Here is a 22401-nt window from a genome sequence, read left to right on the forward strand (position 1 = left end):
ATTTTGGTTTTCAGCACGTCAAAAGATAGAAAATTAAGAGAAGAATGCATAGTAGCTTGATTGAGTCTAAAATCACAGTGGAAGTGCCTTAAAATTAAATTTATTATCAAAGTATACGGTGGCGCCATCTATTGGCGGCTTTGAACACTAAGGGTGTAAACAACTGATGAATTGAATGTTATTTTTATTGGTGGATACAATGGGCAGTTAATTGATAAACAATTTGTGATAATACAGTTTTGAATAATTAAAATTACCCGCATAAAAAAATATCACCTGAGAATGTTCTAAGAATATACCGATTTCGCCCAGGATTAATCTAAAAAATTAATTATATATGAACTTATGATACGGTTTTTCGTGATACTGGATTAATCTGTAGATTAATTTAAGAGAATATCCTTAGAATGTTCCAGGATTATTCTGCCGGGGTTTGTTTCAAAAAGCTCTAAAGAATGATCCTAGAACATTCTCAGAATATACTTATGGATTAATCTTTGGATTGATCTGGGATTCATATTTAGCGTATCAAATCTTTACATAGGATTATTCTTTTTTGATCATCCTGGAACATTCTTTGGTTAATCTAATATTATTTTAAGGTCAATATTAAGTGTGACAAATATTATCCCTAAGTTATTTTTAAAATTACTTCAGATTGTTCCTAGAATATTTCAAAATATGTTATAACTGCGATTTAATTGGGAATTACTTAAATAATTACAAACTTATTTAGTTAAATTTTTAAAATTTATTGGTTTTTCATCATATCAGGTACAAAATTTTCTCTCATTCGATGCCAGCACCGCCAATCTTGAAGCCCAAACTGCAGAACTTAAACGATTGTATCTTTTCCCGTCGTGCAAAACATCTGCGGACGGCTTGAAGCTAAAAAAAGGGAGCGACTCGTAGAAAAAAAAATAAAAGCTTTTTTCAATCAGCTTTGCTTGGAAAATGGAAGGTAGAAGTATGTAAAGTTCATGCAAAATATTTTTCCATTTTCCATGCGAAGCCAATTGAATCAGAATGTGTAATACAAATTCTCGTAAGCGTACAAAAAAAGCGACCGCGATTTACATGGAAAAATTATATTTTTCATCACCGATTTACAGTTTCCGCCACCCAAACTTATTTATAGGGTTCTAATTAAGAACATTTGGGACTGGAGAGGATCCCATATCAAAATATTGGTGGCGAAAACCGTACAAGTAGCGGCGAAAAGTGTAATTTTACCATAAATCCGTTGGATTTGAAAGTTGCGCGATCTGTTCTTATTTCTTTGGACGCTAATCTATAAAATGAGACTTACCCTGTTAACCGTAAGATCCCAGGCCATCCGTCCGAGTCCGCGGGACGTCCGTGATGTCCCTTATTGGCGGCGTCCGGCGTCCTGCGTCCGTTAATAACTTCGATTTGAACGGCGGTTGACCGTTGACGCGTTAGACAAAGAGAGCGAAGCAGGATTTTGTAAGTCTCTTGCTGCTGCCACCGCCCGTCGCCCCTCCCCCGCTCCACAACAGAGGCAGGCAGCAGGCATTCCATGCAAGTGCGTGCATGCATGTGCAGCCGCCGCTACCACGCGCACACTAAAATCGCCCTTTTAACCCTTTTTTGTCCTTCTGATTTTTTATTCAAATTGGCCCGTTTGTCGGTAGCATTAATTAAGACTCCTTGTGTTAAGAAATTAATTTATTCAATCGCATTTATGATGTTTACCCTTTTTAATCTGGGCAGATACTTTGAAAAATAAAGGCATCATAATTTTGTGTTAAGATAATGAAAAATTTGTTAGGTTTTAATATAAAAATTGAATCCATCGCATTAATTAAAAAATATTTGCGAGAAAAAATAATTTTTGTGATAACGATTTCAAAATATTTAACAGTATGGCAGTTCATTTTCTTGATTAAATTATGTTTCATACTTATTTTTATGTTTTTAATTGTAAGAAAAATATCTAAGTTCTTCTCTTTTAGGGGTTTTTTAAAGAATATTCTAGGAACATTAAAAAAATATTGAGAATTCATCTCAGAATGATCCATAGAATAATCTGGGGATATTCTATTAACTATATTCAAATTTCCCCTTTGGGATTATTCTAGGGATATTCTTGTAATTTAATCTCTAGATTAACTTTAAAACATTTTAAGGTTAATCTAGATTCATTCTAAGAAAATTCCAAAAATTATTTTTTTGGATTAATCTCAGAATGATCCAAAGAATAATCTGAGGATATATTTTTAGATTAATCTCTAGATTGATCTTAAACCTTCATAGATTAATCTCGATTAATACAGTATTCATCCTGGATCATTTTTTTGGATTAATTTTTTCGGGTAAATTTTGATTAATCTAAGATTATTCCGGATATTCCTGGGTTATATTTTTTTATGCGGGTATGGTCTTGCTACAGTAAAAACTCAACATTTTCAAACTTTCTCCGAAATTTCCAGCGCTTGACCACATTTTCTTGGCAAATTGCAATTCCCCTCTCATCGAGATCTGTCCGACAGCGTATGAAAGCTTTTAGGGAAACTCTTTATTGGGAAATAAAATAAGATTTCAAGTAAGGAGACAGTTCTCACCTTTTGAAAAGCACGCTAACTTCGCAGCCAATTTTCTAAAAAAATTTCAGGTCAATTTTGGATTTAACTTAATCCTAAGAGATGAGTTCATGCATTGGCAACAAGGAATTTCCAGGAATTTGCAGTATCAATCCTCATTAAAATGGTCATGTTTCATCGTTGGGCCTTTTCTTTCCTAAAACATTTAGAGAAAATTTCGTTAGAATCTCTTTTCAGAAATCAACAGCAATAATTTGGAGATTGTGGGAAAAATTATCGATTGTCATGTGTTATACCATGCGTTAACATCATAACCTCATTTTTCTCAATTCCGAGAAAATAAAAGACAGATGTGTGATCATTTGACTCTGCTGCGCCGTGAGTTTGTGTGTGTTATGTATTTTTCAAAAGAGCTAGGCAATTGCGAATCTGGCGGCAGAAACGAGGTTGCACAAGTCCAATCAAAACTATGCATATCTGCACACACAAAAGGCGGCGGTGGCAGCATTTATTAGAAATGTGAATTGTGTCTGGCGCAACTCACTCGCTCACTCACTCACTCAGGCGAGTCGCTTTGATCTGTGCAGCAGCGCGGGCAGCATCTGGCGCTCTCTCAGCCAGCCAGCCAGCTGCTGCAAGAACTATAAAAGGCTCAGAAATCGCAACAACACACAAATGGAACGACCATATATAGAGCCTAGAGAAATGAAAAAAGCCGTAAATGCGTGTGTGTGTGTGTGTGTGTGTATAAGAGTACTGATTGTGAGCATCTTCTTCCCCTTAAGGATTGAGATTTTCTCATTTTCAAAGATGCGACTGCAAAAGGAGGACAAAAAGGTTTTCGAATATTTTATTTCTATATAGAGCAAAATATATTGTTAATTTCTGTCCAAAAATCTGAACCAGGTTTGTAGAAATTCGCAACACAGAAGTTGAAGAGCAATAATTCTTATTATTTTAATTTTTTAATATAAATGTTTAAATTAATTGCGGATTTAATTAATTAAGTAAGTCAGAATTTAGCGAGCTGATCATTTATCCGTGTTCCCAACAGCTTTAACTGCTGATTCCAGTCCTAATTCCAGAACTTCCTGTCCTGTCTGGTCGATGAAAACGAAATTTCTTTAGAAATACAAAAAATAAGTATCTTCATAGACTTTGTAATAGATGATGCATTTAATTTCGACGGAAATTTTTTGGACAAATATTATTGACTTCCAACTTCGACTCATTGCGGTTTTACCTAAAAATAAATAAGATTTTATCCCGATTATTCAGAAAAATTCAGTTCCAGGGAACAGAAAATTTTAGCGTCAATTTTAATCGAAACCAAAACAGCTCCTTTCACGGGACCGTTTTGGTTCTTTTTGATGATACCTTGGCAGTTTTGATTTAAAAAATACGGCAATCTGTATATCTTTACCAGTTAATATGTTTATATCAATGATTAAATACTAAATTGACATAGGAACAATTTCTATCACACAATCTGGGCATTCTGGGTTGCATGGGATTAGTAAATTTCCTGATCTTGATTCGTTAAAATCCTTTCTTGCTCTCACGTCCTGGAATAATTCAGAAAAATGTAAATTTATCCAAGTTAAAATAAAATATATAGAGAAATAAAAAAATTAATAAAAATAAATAAATAAATTACCAAAATGAAAAAAATACCTTTGATTTTTGCTACATGAGATTCCAGTCAGGCAAAAATGATTGAAAATTCAATTTGCTCATGATTTCCCGTTTGAATCTCAAGTCCCAGTCACTTTTGCCCAAATGATAAAAAATCTGCAAATATAGAAATGTGCAAATTTTAGTAAAAATTCCACGGATGGTTTATTGCTAATTTTAAGTTAGCTTTTAGCAGAAATTGGGTAAATTAAAATGGCCTGTTATTTATTTAAAATTCTTTCTCTATAGTATATGTACTTCAAAGGATAAAAAATCAATCTAAATTGAAGATCTGAAAATTTTCCAACTAAACTGATTCGTTTCTTAAAAGGAAAAGATAGAAATGTAATTTTATTTTCGTTTTAGTTTGAATTCAGTAAATAAATTACAACAACTATTTTTTTTAAACCAAAAAATTTAAGGTCCCGTTGCCAAGCGTAATTGCGACGAGATGTCAAGATTGAAGCGAGCTTAGCTCGTGAGCCGCGCGTACTCCACTTTATTTGTCGAGGTTTTTAATTCCACGCCGCAGCGGGACAGCCGCCGCCGCGCTGCCTGGCAAGAGACACGCCTGCTCGCGTTTTCATTTAGCCTGGGCTTAAATCCCCAAATCCCGGCGCTGTCACATCCACCCGGTGACGCAAAAGACAACCTATTAAGTGTCGGGCTAACCTGAATAAAAATAAAAAATAAAAAAAAAACACGGCGCTGCTGCTGCTGCTGTTGAGATCTCGGAACACTTTCGCAGATTGCGAGACACACACAAGGGCCGACGAGAGAGAGAGAGAGAGAGTCGTTGTTTGCGCCGGCACGACGACACACACACGCTGAGCGAGGGCTAATTGAGGGATGACTGGATGAGGCAGTGCTCTCTGCGTGATGGAAATTTGCGACTTGCGACACTCTCCGCGCGCGTCTTGCTCCTTCAGTTCAATTTTGCTCTAATGGCGCGCAGCTGTGATTTGATCGATGATGTTGCCGAGACTAGAGAGCTCAGTAAACTTTCAGTAGTTGTTTGTCGAGCAAGTCGTGCCCCTTGACGACTCGAGTTGTTTAATGTGATATCCTTGTGCTTGAACACAAAAAAGAAAATTCGAGAACAATTTAATCTAACAAGTATAGTGCATCTTGAAAGTTCAGATGATGAAATAAATATATCAAAACGGTGAAATTGATTAATATTTTTTTCTCAAAATGGTATGCAATTCTCGTCATTCATTCAAATTTTAAAAAAGGTGAATTAAATTTACAGGTATATTTTATTCAATTGAAATTCTGTTCATTTCAATAACAGAAAATGCCACTGATTTTGCATGGAAAAATAAACGGTTTATAAAATCAAAAATTTCCTTGGATTATTCTCATCCTTGAATATACTGTATTTATTTCAATAGAAAAACCAATGAAAAATTGTCCCCAATTTCTAAAATTTTAATGGATTCTTTATCATTGAATTTTCTTTCATATAATTGGTTCAAAATAAATGACCTACTTTTTGAGGAAGTGATCAAGAAAAACGCCAAAAATCCTATTTGTTTCCGGCTGTATTTTGCGCTAAAATAGCTAAAATAATATTTGCGCAATGTTTTATTGACGAACGGTGTTTTTAATGTAAATATCACCGTTAATTAACCAAAATATAGGCCTCTGCGATCCTATAGCATCAAAGCTCACACCACTAAATTAGACATTACGTTCTAAATTTTGTTCATAGAATTTTTCATTTAATTTCCAAAAATCCAGATATATTTCGTGCAGCTTTTTGCCAAACTCCGACTCTCTTTTTTGAGGATTCAAGGAAAATAATTCAACTTAAGGGCCAAATTGCTAATTAAAATTAATATTTTGCTTGAAAATTTGCACCGCTTTGGCCTATATTCGGATGGTTTTGATCCCTTTCAAGGGTTCTTCACAGCAATTCTCTTTGCTTTTGAAGCTCTCGCCACTTGAAAATTCTAAACTTTAGAGACGATTTTCTCGGAAATTTAGTCGGCAAACTGCGTAAATTTCAACTCAATTCGTAGAGCTTAAGTTATGAAAAGAGGAAATGAAACATTCTCTCGAGTTTCTCCCCTTAACGAGCATTTTAAGCTACTTAATAAATCTTATATATCAAATTGCTATTGCTGGTTGGTATACATTTATTTATTTATTTTATCTGCCCTCTAGAGGCACAAAAATCATTCCAGCTGTTATATAATTTTGCTTCAGTTTAAATATTTTAAATGGGTTTGAAGGGTTGTGTTGGTGCCAAACTTATTAACCTATAGACGCCACTGTAACAATTCAGGAAAAAATGACTGGGCACTTGAATTTGGCTGTAAATCCATCTGACTATTATGAAAAAAATGGGCAGCAGGGTCCAGATGTGCGTTAAAATTGGTTCCCACTGCGCAGATCCAAGATGGCGTCTGAATGTGGGAAACAAAAAACTCTCTTTTGATTGCCGTACGAGTGTCAAGAGTTTGTTTTTACGATCCAGAAGACACAATTAGTTAAGAGTAATGCAATTATTGACCAAAACTTGCTTCTTTTCACGCATTTTCACGTGACTGTTTTTTCGCGCCATGCTCCACCGGTCGCCATATCTGCGTGTCGCACGAATCTGGCCCCCGCTGACAAATGGGTACATCTTCTAAATCATTTATATAAAAAAGAAGCCCTAAAATGGAATGATTGGATTACGATGAATTCCAAATTTATATTTAAATTACGATTAAAATTAAATAAATTCAAAATACTCTTTAAATTTAATCCTTAAAAATACAACAGAAATATCGGTATGTTTTGTATTATTTTGCCCCAATCAAGTTTAAATTATCCAGTGTCACTACATAGAGGCAGCAGCAAATTTTCTGCGAGACAAGGCGTATAATTACAATTACGGCCCGTCGTTGGTGGCTGCAGCGCGAGCGAAGGTGATCATTTAATTTTGATCGGGTGAACAGTTTGCAACTGCGTGTCTCGTTCGCGAGTCATTAGCAATGCGTGAGAGCTCTAACATTTCCACTCGCACGTCGCGCGCGCGAATTCGGAGAATGCTCGCTCGGCAAATATCTCATTACACACGCGCGCTCCTTACGACGCCACTCGAGATCTCGAAGGTGCAGCCTAAACACTCGACGACGAGCGCGCGTTATTGCCGAGTATGAATTCCACTTCTCCATTATTTACGAGTGACACTATACCTTTATTTTCCAACACGCCGACTGACGGCTCTTTCCTTTTGTGCGCCGCTCTTCTCTGCTCGTGACTGTGTTTCGTCTTAAATATTTATGAAATTCCAAATTCGAGCCTCCACCTTGCCACTGAAGCTAAATTTCAGCGGCTCGAACTGCGCATCGACCCAATTGTTATGTAACCAGCCCATGAATATATGTATTAATTACATATCAGGCTGTGAATTTTAGACGGTTACTATGGGGTAAATAGTCGACTTTATTTAATCGGATTTAGAAGATTTTGTTTATTTTTTATTTATTTTCGTGATTGATGGCGGAATTTGATCTGTAACCCCACATGTTATGCGTAGGATTTTCTTGCAAAAGATTCACGTGGTGTCGTGTAAATTTTTTTTGCCTCAAACTCTCTAAATAATAGCGCCGCACGCAGAAAAAAATAGGAATTTTTCAGATATATCGATATTTTTACAACCTCAAATCTCGGGTTCTAATTATCAGAATTACAAAAACTGCATACCTTTCAACTCGACTTAACCTTCCCTAGATGGCCAAAAAGCTTTGAAGGTGATCAACCCTCAACCCCCTTCCACCCCATACATGAATTAAGCGAGAAAAATCTCATCGATTTGCACTTTCAGCAAATTTATTCATTGTTCAAAACGCTCTTAAATTAAAAAAATCAACCCCAAATTCCATTGAATATCTAGAGGAAATTAAGACAAGTCGAACGGTGTGCAGTTTTTGCAATTCTGACAATTAGAACCCGAGATTGAGCGATTGAAAATTTGGCAAAAATTGGAAAGATTTATTTTTTGCAAATATTGTCACTGCTAAATCTTTGGTTTTAACCATCAGAAATGCAAAAACTAACCACCGTTGGACTCGTATCAACTTTTCAGCTGGTCAGGGTAAGTCGGAACGAGTCCAACGGTGGGTGTTTTTTGCTATTCTGATAATTAGAACCCGAGATTTGGAGTTGTAAAAATAACGATATTTGAAAAATTCCTATTTCTTTGCGCGTGGCCGCTGTTATTTTGAAAGTTTAGGCCTAAAAATATTAATTAATGTTTCATATATTATTAAATAATATCATTTCCAAGAATTGTGAAGGGAAATTTCGAAGATGCACCGATTTAATGAAATTTAGAAGACGCTTTGAATTTATAAAAATCAGGAGTGGTCCAAATTTGGGGTGGGGATACTTTTTGTTAAAGAAAAAGGGAAATTAATTTGGTTTGATTGTCTTAAAGAGAGAAGTTAATTTGTTTGATTATTTCGAAATTCCGAAGGAAATCGAAAACATTTTTTATTTTTTTTTATCGATTTTAGTGACAAGAATTTTTACCACGAAAAAGTCAGAATAGACGGTTTTTGACGATTTTGAGTACGGTTCAAACAGCATAAAATTGCACGATTCGTGCTCATTTGATGGTCCCGCTATGATTTGAAGCTCAGAAAAAAATTGACAATCGTCTAAAATAGCCCTATTAATTATCTAAAATTAGCATTTTTAAATTTTAATAATTTTTGTGACCCTTCATTTGTTGCGGAGCCATTTTTTAATGATACTAACTATGCAAATGTTAACTATTCCAACTGTTCTTGAAATCATCTATTTGCAAAAACTGCAAAAGGAAAATCGATTATGACTGTTGAAATAAATTTTGCCAAGTCTGTTAGGATAAAGAGCTTTCCAATAAATCATTAATTGATACTGGAATTCGTAGAGTGTAGAGAAAAAGTCTCTTGTTGAATTTACGCATTGTTTTCAAACCTGGAGAAATCCACTCTCTGATTTAGACCGATCGGTGAATCTCTGTCAGAATACTGACAGAAGCACCTGCGTCCTTTGAGTCGGATTATACAAAGTGAAATAAAGAACTGCCCTTTGACATCGCCGGTACTCAAATTATTTCGACAAAAGACGGCATTTTCTCTCTGTGCCAGACCTCCATCCAATTTCACAAGGAAATCACTGAGCAAACAGCCAGGCAGGCAGCCGGCAGGAGACCGAAATAATTTATCCGTGTGCGCGGCAGGAAAACAAATCTTGCGGTGGAAAAGCAAGGGTAAAAAAGCAGACGCTCTCTCTCTCTCTCTCTTCTGAGGTAACCCATCCCTTTGTTTGCCTCCGACTTTTTAATTCGGTTTCCTCGTCAAGGCTGGGGGAATAAAATTAATTAATAAAATGAAAACGACGGTGCGCGGACCCTCACTAACCACTTTTATTGGCAGACGAGGGTTTTTTTCTTTTGACCCGTTTTGGCTTTGATGAACTAATCAAAGAAGTATTCGGCTGACTGCCTTGTAATTTTAATTAATTACAAACAGAAAAATAAATCTGGATCAGGCAATTAATTCAATGAAGTTTATTAGATATGTGGGGAAAACGTTAAAAGACGTTGATTCTCTTAAATTAAATATAACTGTAATCATTGAAGTCCCATCAAAACTTGCACAAGTATTGATAATAAATAAATAAAAAAAAAACTAATAAACACCAGCGGGGGACCAGATTCGTGCGACGCGCAGATATGGCGTTTGGTGGATTATGGCGCGAAAAAACGGTCAAGTGAAAATTCGCGAAAAGAACCAAAGTTTTGGTCAATATTGTGAGGCATAATTTGCATTACTCTTTTTGATCGTAAAAACAAACTCTTGACACTCGTTCGGCAATCCAAAGAGAGCTTTTTGTTTCCCACATTCAGACGCCATCTTGGATCTGCGCAGTGGGAACCAATTTTATCGCACATCTGGACCCCACTGATAAACACTTGTTTGCAAGAAATTTGAGGATATTATTTGGGAAAATTGTTTGATATTTAATTTTCTTCAAAACAATGCTATTTTTAATTTTACTCAGAAAGATTATTTTAAAAAATAAACCTTTTATTTTTAAATTTAGAAAATATGGAAAGTATTGTAATCATATAATTTTAAATTATAATACTCTTTAACTATGTTGGTGTCGACTCTAATATAAAGAAATGTAAATCGATGTTAAATGTGAAAAATGTAAACGAAAATAATTAATTAATAATTATTCAAATCTTGAGAATTCAGCTTTGCCGAAAAATAATTTCAAAGTTGAAGAGCAACGAAAAAGCACCTCAAAGGCGTATAACATTGGAAATTGGGACTGCTCAGAGTGCAGTGTGCAGCTCTCGCCGTGGAAATGAACCCTGCGAACGAAAGTTTGGTGCCGAACGAACACGTTGTAGTTTCAATTTCCTGGCGAGGTGATTGCATGTTGTGTTCTAGTCCGGCGCCATCTCGCTCGTTCCGCGATTTAATTACGGCAGCGGCAACGGCAACCTGCTCTCGCGTGCGGCGCCTCTTTTCTCACCGCCAGACACGAGAAGAAATACAAAATAAAATACGGCCATTGACGCAAAAATTGATCCTGTCTGGAGTGAATTGGATGTTGCGAAATCTCGTTACCAGGAATTAGGGGGGAAAATAGACAGTTTTTCTTTAGGGATCGTGATCTACAGTAAAGATTGAAAGAAATAGTAGTGTTTTTAATTAATTGTAAAGTCTGGTGAATGAGAGTCAAAATATGGTAATATTTTTAAAAGAAAGATTAATAGAAATACAATAAAAATATACCTGTACAAAAACTGGGAAAATTTTCCCTGGTTGTAGTTTAATTTTTTTAGAAAGTTGGTTTTCATGACTATATTATATTTTTTATGCTAATCAAGTGAATCTCTCTATTGAAAAATAGGATATATTTCCCATTTGGCAACTTATCTAATAATTTTCACACCGTTGGGTAGATCGTTTGATAAATTTTCTCCAAAAAATGGCAAAATCTGAAAATTAACAGTTACTTGGTCCAGATTTGATAAAAATAAATTAATGAAAAACCGCATCTTGACTGTTCATAACTTTAATAATTTTAATTTAATTATTGTGTACTAAAATTTTGGATTCAATTTCTTTGTTTGATCAGGAAAACCCCAAACTTCAGAACACAGACAACTTAATTTATTGAAAATTTATTTCCCTCATCCTCAAATAAATTTGAGCATTGTGCTGTGTCAAATAAACAAAATATTTTAAAAAATGGCTTAACGGAGACTCAATAAATATGCAGAATTTATTCCTCTTGTGATTTAGCTCTTGTAAGTGGGACGCGGATCAAGGGTCAATTATTTTCCTCGGGGATCGTAACTTGTTTGTCTGGGAAAGTTCACAAGAGGAGCAAATCTGCTTACTACGAGAGATAGAGCAGCAGAGTGCAGTGTTTTGCAGCTTACCGCGAGGGAAAATTAGCTATTTATGTTGTAGCTTCAACTGCAGTGCAGTAGTTCATTCAAATTAAGCATACATTAAAATGGTATTTATAATGTGAAAAGCTAATATTCTAGTAAATAATTAATTTTAATCCATTTTTTGTACTTTTAATTTTTATTAATTTAAAATTCAAGTAATTTACGTTCAAGTTCTGATCTTTAAAAATAATTGAATCATAATTTTAAACTTTGTCATTTCTTTTTTATAGTAGAATAATAAATAAAAAATTAATTTTTGCTTTGAATATTATGATATAGAATTAACTTAATATTATTAAGTTATTTTTCAATAAGAAACTATCAGCAATACTCTCAATTATTTTATTTATATCATTGTGCGTGTTTAATAGCGTCATGAAATTTTTGAAAAAGGAGTGAATGATGCATGGTGGTTGACTATTTAGGATATTTACAGATAATGAGATTTGCATTCAGAATCATCTCCAAAGTAATAATTATAAGAGTTTAATAGTCGTGATGAGACTGTCAGGTAAAACTAGACGTCTTGCATCACGATTTTATCGAAAAATCATCTTGGAAAATAAAATTCAATATTAAAACTGTCAAATCTTTCCCATGTAAACGATGGAAATAATTATTACACATGATTTTCCGGTTATATCCGAAAAAATCGACGTATCGTTGAAATAATGTTCGACTTGAGAGAATATATTTTAATTTTTAAGTGATTAAACTACAAAACACAATTTAGAATCCAAAATCCTATAAAATTAGCCTAATCTATTGATGATTAATTTTTGTTTTTTTGTAAGTGAGTAGTTATTTATTCTGGATTAAAAAGAGTCAGCTCTTGCAATTCAAACAATTACTTTAAAAATAATTTTCGGTTCAGCAAAGAAAGAAATTTTTATTTAACTAAAAAAAGCTCTCCGGACAAATGGTTTTCATTTCCCCACGGTAAATAATATCCGACGCACATTTTTTGTTTGCAAGTTTCTTGCCTGTTATATTTACTGCGCACAGTGTTTGCATTAATTTTCTGTTGTTTCGGAATTGCAAATAGCACAGTCGCATTTTTTGGCCTTTTTCAAGCAATGCGGCGAGGCGAATTTGCATTTCATGCAAATACAGCACACCGCATTGCCCTGAAAGGATCGGAAAAGCAGGTCTGTTTTCCGCGGTGAATGCTTAGCACGGCGGCGGCTCGAGGCAGAGGGAATAAAGTTGATGGCGCATGCACGTACCCAACAGCCATGCACCGGATGTGTATTCGTATTTAATATTGTGTACTCGAGCCATTTATGTATTTGCCAACGAGTTAGACGAGTGTAGTGTTCTCCGCATTTTTGCCCCGGAATAAATGTAAACGCCGTGCATGAAGAGCGCGGCTCGTTCGCTCCCAGGTGCTTTTCGCCGGCGCAAAAACTTTCGTAATAAAGAACGAGTGCAGCACAGCTCCGACTTATTTTTCCACACCGACTGCTTATTGTGTTATACGCTATTTACGCCTCTAGTGCAAATGCCTTTTCCTTCCTTCCTTCATTCGACAGTTGGGAATTTTTCAGCACAAAGAAATGCTCGTTCAAGGAATGCAGCTGCGACAACAGAAAAATCAGATTTTTCTTATTTGAATTTTTTTTTAGCGTTGACTTGAGGAAATATGAAATGCTATATTGATTTCTTTTGGATATTTACTGGTTTTCGCCAGAGCTGTGACTTTTTATTCCTTCTCGTTACAAATAAAATGAAAGAGAGGAATCAAAATCTACCAAGAGAATGTGGTCAAGCGCTGGAAATTTTGGAGAAAATTTGTATAATTCACCAGTTGCATAAATCCTAAGTGTTCAAAGCCGCCAACAGATGACGCCACCGTAGACTTTCGCTTTTAAGGCTCTTCCGCTGTGATTTCAGGCTCAATCTAGCTACCGTGCATTCTTCAATTAATTTGCTAATTTTTGACGTGCTGAAAACCAAAATCGGTTCAGCCAATCGCCGTAGAATCGTAAAAAACTATTTTTTGAGATAAAAAAATCTTTTCCAACGTTTCTACGGCGAATGGCTGAACCAATTTTGGTTTTCAGCACGTCAAAAATTAGCAAATTAATTAAAAAAAGCAAAATAGCTACATTGAGTCTGAAATCGCAGCGAAAATGCCTTAAAACCGCTTAAAACAAAATTTTTAAGAAAGTCTGTGGTTGCGCCATCTGTTGGCGGCTTTAATAACTAAGGGTTTATGCAACTAGTAAATTTGTAAAATTTTGCAAAATCCTCCTTTTTGATCATAGCAAATTGTGGAACAAACTGTATTAGTTAATTAATTTAAATGTAAGGAGAAGGTTGTAATTAAAAATAATAGTTTCTCAAACACAATTTTAAATCAAATATATTTTAGAACAATTACCAGAGCAGAGAATAATTAATGTTTGATTTAAAAGTTAAATAAAGAATTATGAAACAGTATGTTTTGTACTAAAATATTTAAAACAAATTTGATTTTGTATTTTTTATAGATTTTTTACATTTTCGATGTTTTTTTTTAATTATTTTTTAAACGGTTAAAAATACTTGATTTTTGTACAAATGTATAGGGAATAAATATTTGAAAACCTACTAGCATTTGTGTAATGATCTGAGCATGAAAAAATCATTTTAGCTATATTAGATGCGATGGATTAATATATAATTTAATTCATGTATATTTCCCATTAATTAAAAATATACAATAGCGGGTTCTGATTTCTGACAAGTTGACGCTTTATTTTTCTGTAACAAATTTAATTGGACACAGGCAGTATGAAAAGGTGGCACAGAATCAGTCGTCATTGAAACAGGAAGAAGTATACAGATTTTTAATCTACAAAATTAACTCAGAGAAAATTAGCAAATAAAGTTTAAAACATTTATGTACGTAATACAATTTTTGGATTTATTAGAAAGTGGATCGATTCAAGGCGAGAATTGAAAATTATTAGAATTGTTTGATGCAATAAGCAGTTTAAAAATAAACAATTTGTTCTACAATATGACAAAATTAAAATATTCTCCAAAATTTCAAGCGCTTGACCACACATTTTCTTGCCAGATTTTTATTCCTCTCGTAGGGATCTAATTAATTTGCAAGTATCTATTCTCTTAAAAAAGTATTTAAAATTTGTTTGTTTATGTATTGTCAATGACGAATTTCAGCAGGATTTTTTTTTAAATAATTTTTCTTTTAAAAAGCACTTGATTCTTGATTGAAAACCTCAAAGAGAGCGAGATTCAGGCTTGCAATTAGCTGTAAGTTTCCTAAAAAAATATTGCAGAAGTCATATTCTGTTGCGAAAGCGAGAGCCAAAAAGCATTATCTTGAGTGTTTCGCCAAACATAGAATGAAAGGGAAAAAGAAATACATCTCGGTGATAAAAATAAAAAGCAGGTGCGGAGTATGTTGGCGAAAGGAGAGCAGGATTTTTGTTTCTCGAGCGCGTCTCCTGCTCTGCCTGCTGTTAAGTGAGCTCTCGGTGTGTGTGTATCCTCCTTCTTTGTGTGCGCCGCCGCCGCTTTTTCTTCTTTTCCTCGGGTGCTGGAAAAGTAATTTCACTCGCGGCGGCGGTGGCGACGGCGTCGGCTTTTCTGTTTGTGTGTGTGTGCGGCGCGTCGGGGACAAAAATCAAACGCACGGTATCCAGGCAACCGAAGCACGAAAGCAGATCGCGAGCGCGCTGCAGTAATTGAGGCCCACTTGCTTACTTTCAGAGTGCCCGCCCGGCGCGTATAGGCTGCTTTCCCGAAATAATAATAGCAGCTATACACTCCGAAGCCAGCCACCGACCAAAGTTTGCCAAACCTAAACACACGACCGAGGTTTCGCAATTATAAAACTTTCGGTCGGCGCAAAACGCGGCTGACGATCACGTTTACTTATTGTGAACAAGATCGATGGATGTGGAAAAGTTTCGTTTATGTGGCTTCTTTGATGAGAAGGGATGGAAATTTCAGACGACTTCGGCGTCTTTTTTTCAGATTATTTTTTTACTAATATGAATTACTTTAAAATTTGGACGATCGAATCTATTTTCTAAGCCTCCGATCGTTGCGGGATCATCAAATGAGCACGAACCACACAAATTGAAGTCATTTGCACCATACCTAAAACGTCTAAAACCATGCAAATGTCAAATATTCCAAGGGAGAGTTCAAAATTTTGTCTTTTTTTCTTAGACTTATTTGATAAAAAATTAAAAAAAAATAGTAATATAATTGATTTGGTCAAAATGTTTTTCATTGTCAATCAATTTTTTAAATATTAAAAAATATCACATTTTTAAATACTATTTAAACATATAATTTTTTTTGTAAAAATTTATAATTTAATTGTTGCATTTATCTCATTAATTTGTTTTAATACTACACTGCTTTTTAGACATTTTATAAAAAAAAATATATTCAGAGTCTGGCTGTAATGTAGTAATCCAAGAGACTAAAAATATTTAATTACTTCGTCCAAAACCCTTGTCCATTTTTAAACTTGTTAAAGAGAAGATGAACACCCTCTTAATCTTTACTTCAACCTGAAATACTTTCTAATTGCTGGGGAAGAGCTAAAAATTACTCACTAAATTTATGAGACAATCAGCTAAAAAATTAGCATGCAAATGAAGCAAAAATTTGCCTTTTTCCTCACACCACACTGTTTATTTTAGTAGATAATAAAATAAGACATTAGTGTGCTTAAATTTAATTTAACAATATTAAATGATGATATAACTAATTTAATTTAAGCATTTTGAATCTTTAATTAATTTTTTTAAACATTAAAATGTTCATAAAACCAAATTTTTTATAAAGAATAATTTTAGTTTTATATATAACGTACTTTTTGCATTATTTTCATTTATTTGTTTGAAAATTACACTTATTTAGCATTTAAAAAAATATATATTTACGTCTTGTTCAATTTTGTAATGATGGTAATAAACATATAATAGAAAGTTCATGATATGTTGTTTTATAATTTGTTGTAGAGAATCTGAAAATCCTCTTGATCTTTATCTCAACTTCAAATATATTCTGAATGATGGGAAAGTGCCAAAAATTCTCATTTCTATATAAATTTGTGAGACATTCGGCTCCAAAATTTGCATGCAAATGAAGCAAAATGTTCCCTTTTTTCTCCTACTGTGTTATTTTTAGTGGAGATATTTAATAAGACAATTATTTTTGACCATTTTTCTCTAAGTAAAAACCAGGGCTGGGCACGTGTATAAGCCAGTTTTTGAACGGTTGTCTGCAGTTTTTTGCGACTAGTTTCACTCGGGATTTTGCAAAAAAATCATCCACTGGTATGACGCAAAATTTTAATACATTTTTTATCATAATTTTTAACGAAAAATTTAAAAAGTAGTTTGTACAAATATATAGACGGCTTTTATATTCGTTTGGGTTCAATCCCAGCAAGGAAAACGCTGTGGTTTTTGTTAAATGTTCAAATAATGCACTAATTTTCGCCAATGAATTGATTGTTTTCATTGGTAGTGAAGAAAATAGAAGAATTAATAAAAAAAACTAAACTTTGGTTTGGTGAAGAGCGTTCAAATGAAACTCTAGAGAAGAAGGATCGTACTGCGTTTCATTTGATAAAAATTTTAATTTAGTTGGAATAATAAATCAATCACAATGCCTATCTAACTTCACTAGTTCTCTTTTAAAGTTCATCGTGAAATTCGGATCGGATTCTCTCCCAATTAAATTAATAAAAATTATAAATTTTAGCAGAAAAACGTGTTAATTTTAGGCTGTAAAATTATTTAAAGTGTCAATTTTAAAAACCACTTAGTTACTTTAATTAATTTTAAGAGAACGATTAAGAAGTGAATTTCAAGTTTTAACGGACTTGGAGAAAATAGTCTTAATTTTATCTTTTTATGTAGGAAATTATCTGAATTTGACGCACAAACTCTTTTCTGAAGATAAAAAATTTATTTTCTTCAGATTTTTACTCAGAAAATTGATCTTACAGGAGAAAATATATGTGTAATTGGCTCTAAAATCGTCGAAAAGGAGCCCAAAATAGCAAAATTATACTGTTTAAATTTAGTGCGGATAAATTGTGAAAATCCCGCTGGACAATCTGCCATTAGAGTGCGGCCTGGTGTCAAACCCTACATTTGCATATCAATTAGATCTAGATTTCTGGCCGAGATTTCCATCCATTTACACGCGTGCAAAGGGTCTAACGAAGCGTACGCCCAACGACGTGTGTGAATTTATTGGGGTTGAGAGGCGGAAACGCGCCGAGATCGGGTTTGCAGCGCGCGCGAATTCACGCCTATTTAGCTTTGAATGCGCGTGCGACGCGACGAGCTGGCTCGAAATGTGCTTACTCGGAGCGGAAGGAAGGAAGCCGCGCGTCTCCGTCAGCCCCAAATGCATGCAGGCAGACCCCGGGCTTTGCCACTTTGCGAGCAGGTAATTAGGTTGAGCAGCGGCGGGCTTTGATCATCGGCCCCGTCATGTTAAAAAAATTCAATACGCGCCGAAATTAATCAAGGTTTGAGAACTGACGAGTATTTTTTTTTATTTTGCGGCTGTCGCAGCTGTAAGCCGAGACGAAAATGTGATATATTGTTTTGCCAGTGCTGGAATGCTATATATCCGAGTCGAAATGATAGTGAAAAAGCTTCTGAGAACGTGTGTGTGTGCTGCTCGAATTTCTTTATTATTTCGGATGCTTTTTGGTGTATGGCCCAGAGCGAAAAAGTATCGCGCGCGCAATAAAGCAGGGGGACGATTGTCAGCCCGCCAGCTTTTGTCAAAGGGAGCCTGCTCGCTGCTCGTCCAATATTTCCGATCGACTTTTGTTTCATCCAGGGGCTTTACCGAAAATTCCGAAAAATCAATAGTTTTATTAATGCAGAAACGACGTTTGTGAAGGTTTGATCAAAAAATATATTTGGAATATTTTAGACGCTTTTGCATCCGAAATTAAATTATTTTAAGACATTGTGAATCATGAAAATTCAACTTTATTTTAATTTTGTTGCTGTTTTGTTATCGAAAGAGTTGTTAAATTCACAACTTTTCAAAGAAAATGTCAACTGTCCAAATTTTTCTTTTTTTTAATTGAATTTGATTTGATAATTAATAATTGACAACTTAGCGACAATGACGTTTGTGAAAAATCCAACAATATATTGAGAACTATTTCAGACGAAATTAATTAAATATTAAATTAAATTATTTTAAGACATTGTAAATCGTGAAAATTATAATTTATTTAAATTTTTAATTTTTAACAAGCAAAAGATAAGCAAATATTTTACAACCGTTTTGTATTGAAAGAGTTGTTATATTACATTGTTTAAGGTTAAAATCGCAACTCTTTTAGAAAATTTTCAGTTGTTCTTTTTTATATATTTAATTTGATTTGATAATTTCTCCAGATTTTAATAATAATCGATAGGTGAGCCATTAAGGTCACAAAGGAGTCTTTTCCCATCGATTCTGGGTGTTTACTTTTGAAATTTGAACAAACGGTAACCATTAATTTATTAAAAATGGATTTTTTATTGAAAGAAGATTCAAGGGTAATAATGCTCTTTTTGGCATTAAATCATTATTATTCTTGCTCAGGTCGAATACAATAAAATTACATTAAATATGAAAACATCGAAGCAAGAAATAGCGAACAGTTACTAGCGAAAAAAAATGCTAAAACGATCCATTACAGAGTATAATTTCACGCCGCAAATTTCAATTTACTATCACTCTATGCTTGCCACAAATAACGTCAGCATCAAAGTACTCGCAGCCAAATTGTCTTAAACAAGACCTGTATGGATTATCTAGAAAGTTTTTTAAAAATAGAAATTTCTAATATGCAAATTGATGGTTTTTGAAGTATACGTAAAATAAATTTTTTATATATGTATAAATAATATTTCTATTTTCATTTAACGCATAATTTTTATTTATTATGTTTATTTGTTTCAATATATTACAATGATATTTGGCATAAAATAGATGCGCAAAAATTAGCTTTTATTAAAAATATAAAAATACATAGTCGACGGTAAATATAATAAAGATTGTAATGAATAATAGTAAATCAATAATAATATATATGTGATGGCGTCTATTTGAGGAATAACTGAAAATGTGAAAACTACAATTTTTCCAGTTGTTTAATTTTGCGAAACACTCGGCTCCAAAGTTTGCATGTTAATAAAGGGGCAAAATAAAATATCTCTAAAATAATATACATATCAGGAATTTTTTCCTCCAAGAGGAAAATTGAACCCCTTATAAATTAAATACCACCCCATTTGATAGATCACGTGACGTGAGGAATTAACACCAAGCAAAATTGGCTGATAACATTTTTATTTTCGAGAAATGCGGGAGGGTCTGAAATTTAACAGTTGTTCTGCTTTGATTTTTGCACAAGGTAGAAAAAAATGTATGCCAAATTCCATCGAATGGGTAAACCTACAAAGTTTTGAAGCTTCCTTTGCAAAGCCTTGAAATTCGTATAAAATCTAAGACTCTGTCTTTTATTGAGAGACTGCTCTGAATTAAAAAAAGGCTTATATTAATCAGTTCAGCTTTGGATAAATGTTATTCCCTCCTTTTTTTATTTGAAATAGAAATATTCCCAAAATGAAATGAAGTTGTACGCTGGATTACGTTGCAATAAAGTTTGGTGTGGGGCACAGCTGCGTCGAGGGTGGAATGCCGGCGCTTATTTTGCCTCTCGGTTTGTTTGGGCAAGAGCGCGAGAGTAATTCGGTATATACAAAAGACGCTGGCTGGCTGCTCCAGAGTCGAGTGAGTAGCTTATTTGTATTCGGGCAGGCGAGAGCGCACATGCAGCTCCAGGCCGAGCTCGATCAAATTAGATTTGCACCGCGAGATCGTCGGCGTCAAAGTGCTCAAAGCCAAATTGACGAAAAAAAGACACTAATTTAACAATTTGGCTAAAATTTTAAATTGAAAACTAATAAAACTCAACACAATTAACTAACATTAATTAATTTTTGATTTTATAACATTTTTTTTTATTTTTATGATAATTGCTGCAATTTTCTCATTCATTTGTTTTGATGTTTACACAGCTATTTTGGAATTTTAAAAAATGGATATATTGACAGTCTGGTTATATTCAGTGATGTACTCTTGATACATTAAATTTGCAGCTAACAAAAAAAAAGTTGTTAAAGTAAATTTGCTGAAGAGACTCTGAAAACCCTCTTAATCTTTACCTCATCCTGAAATCTGAATTTCTTTCTTAATTGCTGGGAAGGAGCTAAAAATTTATAATCATTGCTCTTTAAATTTGCGAGACATTTGGCTCCAAAATTTGCGTGCCAATGAAGCAGCAAGCAATGTTCCTAAAACCAAAAATCAGGATTTATTCCGCCAAAAGGGAAATTGAACCCCCTAATACGCATAATCGTTGGATAGATCATGACGAGAGGAATAAAAATCAAGTGAAATAATCATTAGCTAATATCCATTTAACTCTCGAGGAATTTGGCAAAGTCTGAAGTTTAATTTTTTTATTTCATGATTTGATTTTTGCATAAGGTAAACATAAATTGGTACTAAATTCCTAATTGTTGGCCTGTAAAGCTCCAGTTTAAATCAAAATGAGACTTGATCGCTTTTAATTATGACAGCGGAGGCCAGATTCGTGCGACGCGCAGATATGGCGTCCGGTGGAATTTGGCGCGAAAAAACGGTCACGTGAAATTGCGCGAAAAGAACGAAGTTTTCGTCAATATTGTGACATAATTGTGTCTTTTGGATCGTAAAAACCAACTCTTGACACTCATACGGTAATCCAAAGAGAGCTTTTTGTTTCCCACATTCAGACGCCATCTTGGATCTGCGCAGTGCGAACCAATTTCATCGCACATCTGGCCCCCGCTGAATTATGAGTAATTAAGTATCAGCCACGCAAAGGATTGAGTGCTTCACTAAAAAGACATACCATCAATAAATTTATATCTCAATCAGATCGTGCGCATAATTCCCCGCGTTCACCGGCTGGCACGTACGTTGCGAAAGACTGGTAAAACACCCTGCACATCGATATAGCAGCTGCTTTACGAGCATCAGATAGGACGGAAAGCACGCTGTTTGCCGCGGTCGCGGCGATCAGATAATTCGGATGCTGCGGGGATGGCGCGGCCACCATTAGTTATAAAGCACGTTATGCTCACACGCCTAAGCCAATAAACGTTGCGAGAGCGATCATAATTCAATGCATTGCGGCTGGACGATCGCGCCGATGCAAATTAATGAAGCCGGTTCATGGCACAATAATCAAGTGAAGCGAAACAGTGACAACAACAACAACTCTCCTCCTGATAGATATCAATTGCGATTGCAATGGCGATTTATTGCGATGCGCTGCACGTCACAAGCAGTAATTAATTTACTCCGAAATGGATTGCTATGCACACTCGACAAACAAAAATTGCCGCGTCAATGACTATTAAAAGGACAGGATTAAATTTATTTCTGCTTTTGGAATAAAAGATGTGTGTGTGTTTTTGCTATAAATTAACTCCAGTCATCACTGGATTGATATACTGTATTGAACAATTTTAATATTATTTTGGCCCCTGGTTGAAATTTAATTGAAAGGGATAAATTTACGCGTTTTTTATTAGGACAATTTTAATTAACTTAAGTCTCAATGACTTCTAAAGCAGTCTCGATAAGGCATTTTTAGTG

The 22401-nt window shown here is 34.5% G+C and overlaps 1 protein-coding gene and 1 long non-coding RNA gene across 2 annotated transcripts in view; one reads left to right on the plus strand and one right to left on the minus strand.

The window, feature by feature from the left end:
• LOC135939748 (GTP-binding protein Di-Ras2) overlaps nt 1-22401 on the plus strand; it is a 141143-nt gene that overhangs the window by 41787 nt on the left and 76955 nt on the right. The window lies entirely within an intron of this gene.
• LOC135941063 (uncharacterized) lies at nt 729-2390 on the minus strand. Its single transcript, XR_010574945.1, has 2 exons — nt 1310-2390; nt 729-888 (listed from the first exon to the last, which is right to left on the minus strand). It is a non-coding gene; the product is annotated as an uncharacterized LOC135941063 (long non-coding RNA).

This window comes from Cloeon dipterum, chromosome 3, assembly GCF_949628265.1.
Source record: "Cloeon dipterum chromosome 3, ieCloDipt1.1, whole genome shotgun sequence".
Taxonomy (NCBI): domain Eukaryota; kingdom Metazoa; phylum Arthropoda; class Insecta; order Ephemeroptera; family Baetidae; genus Cloeon; species Cloeon dipterum.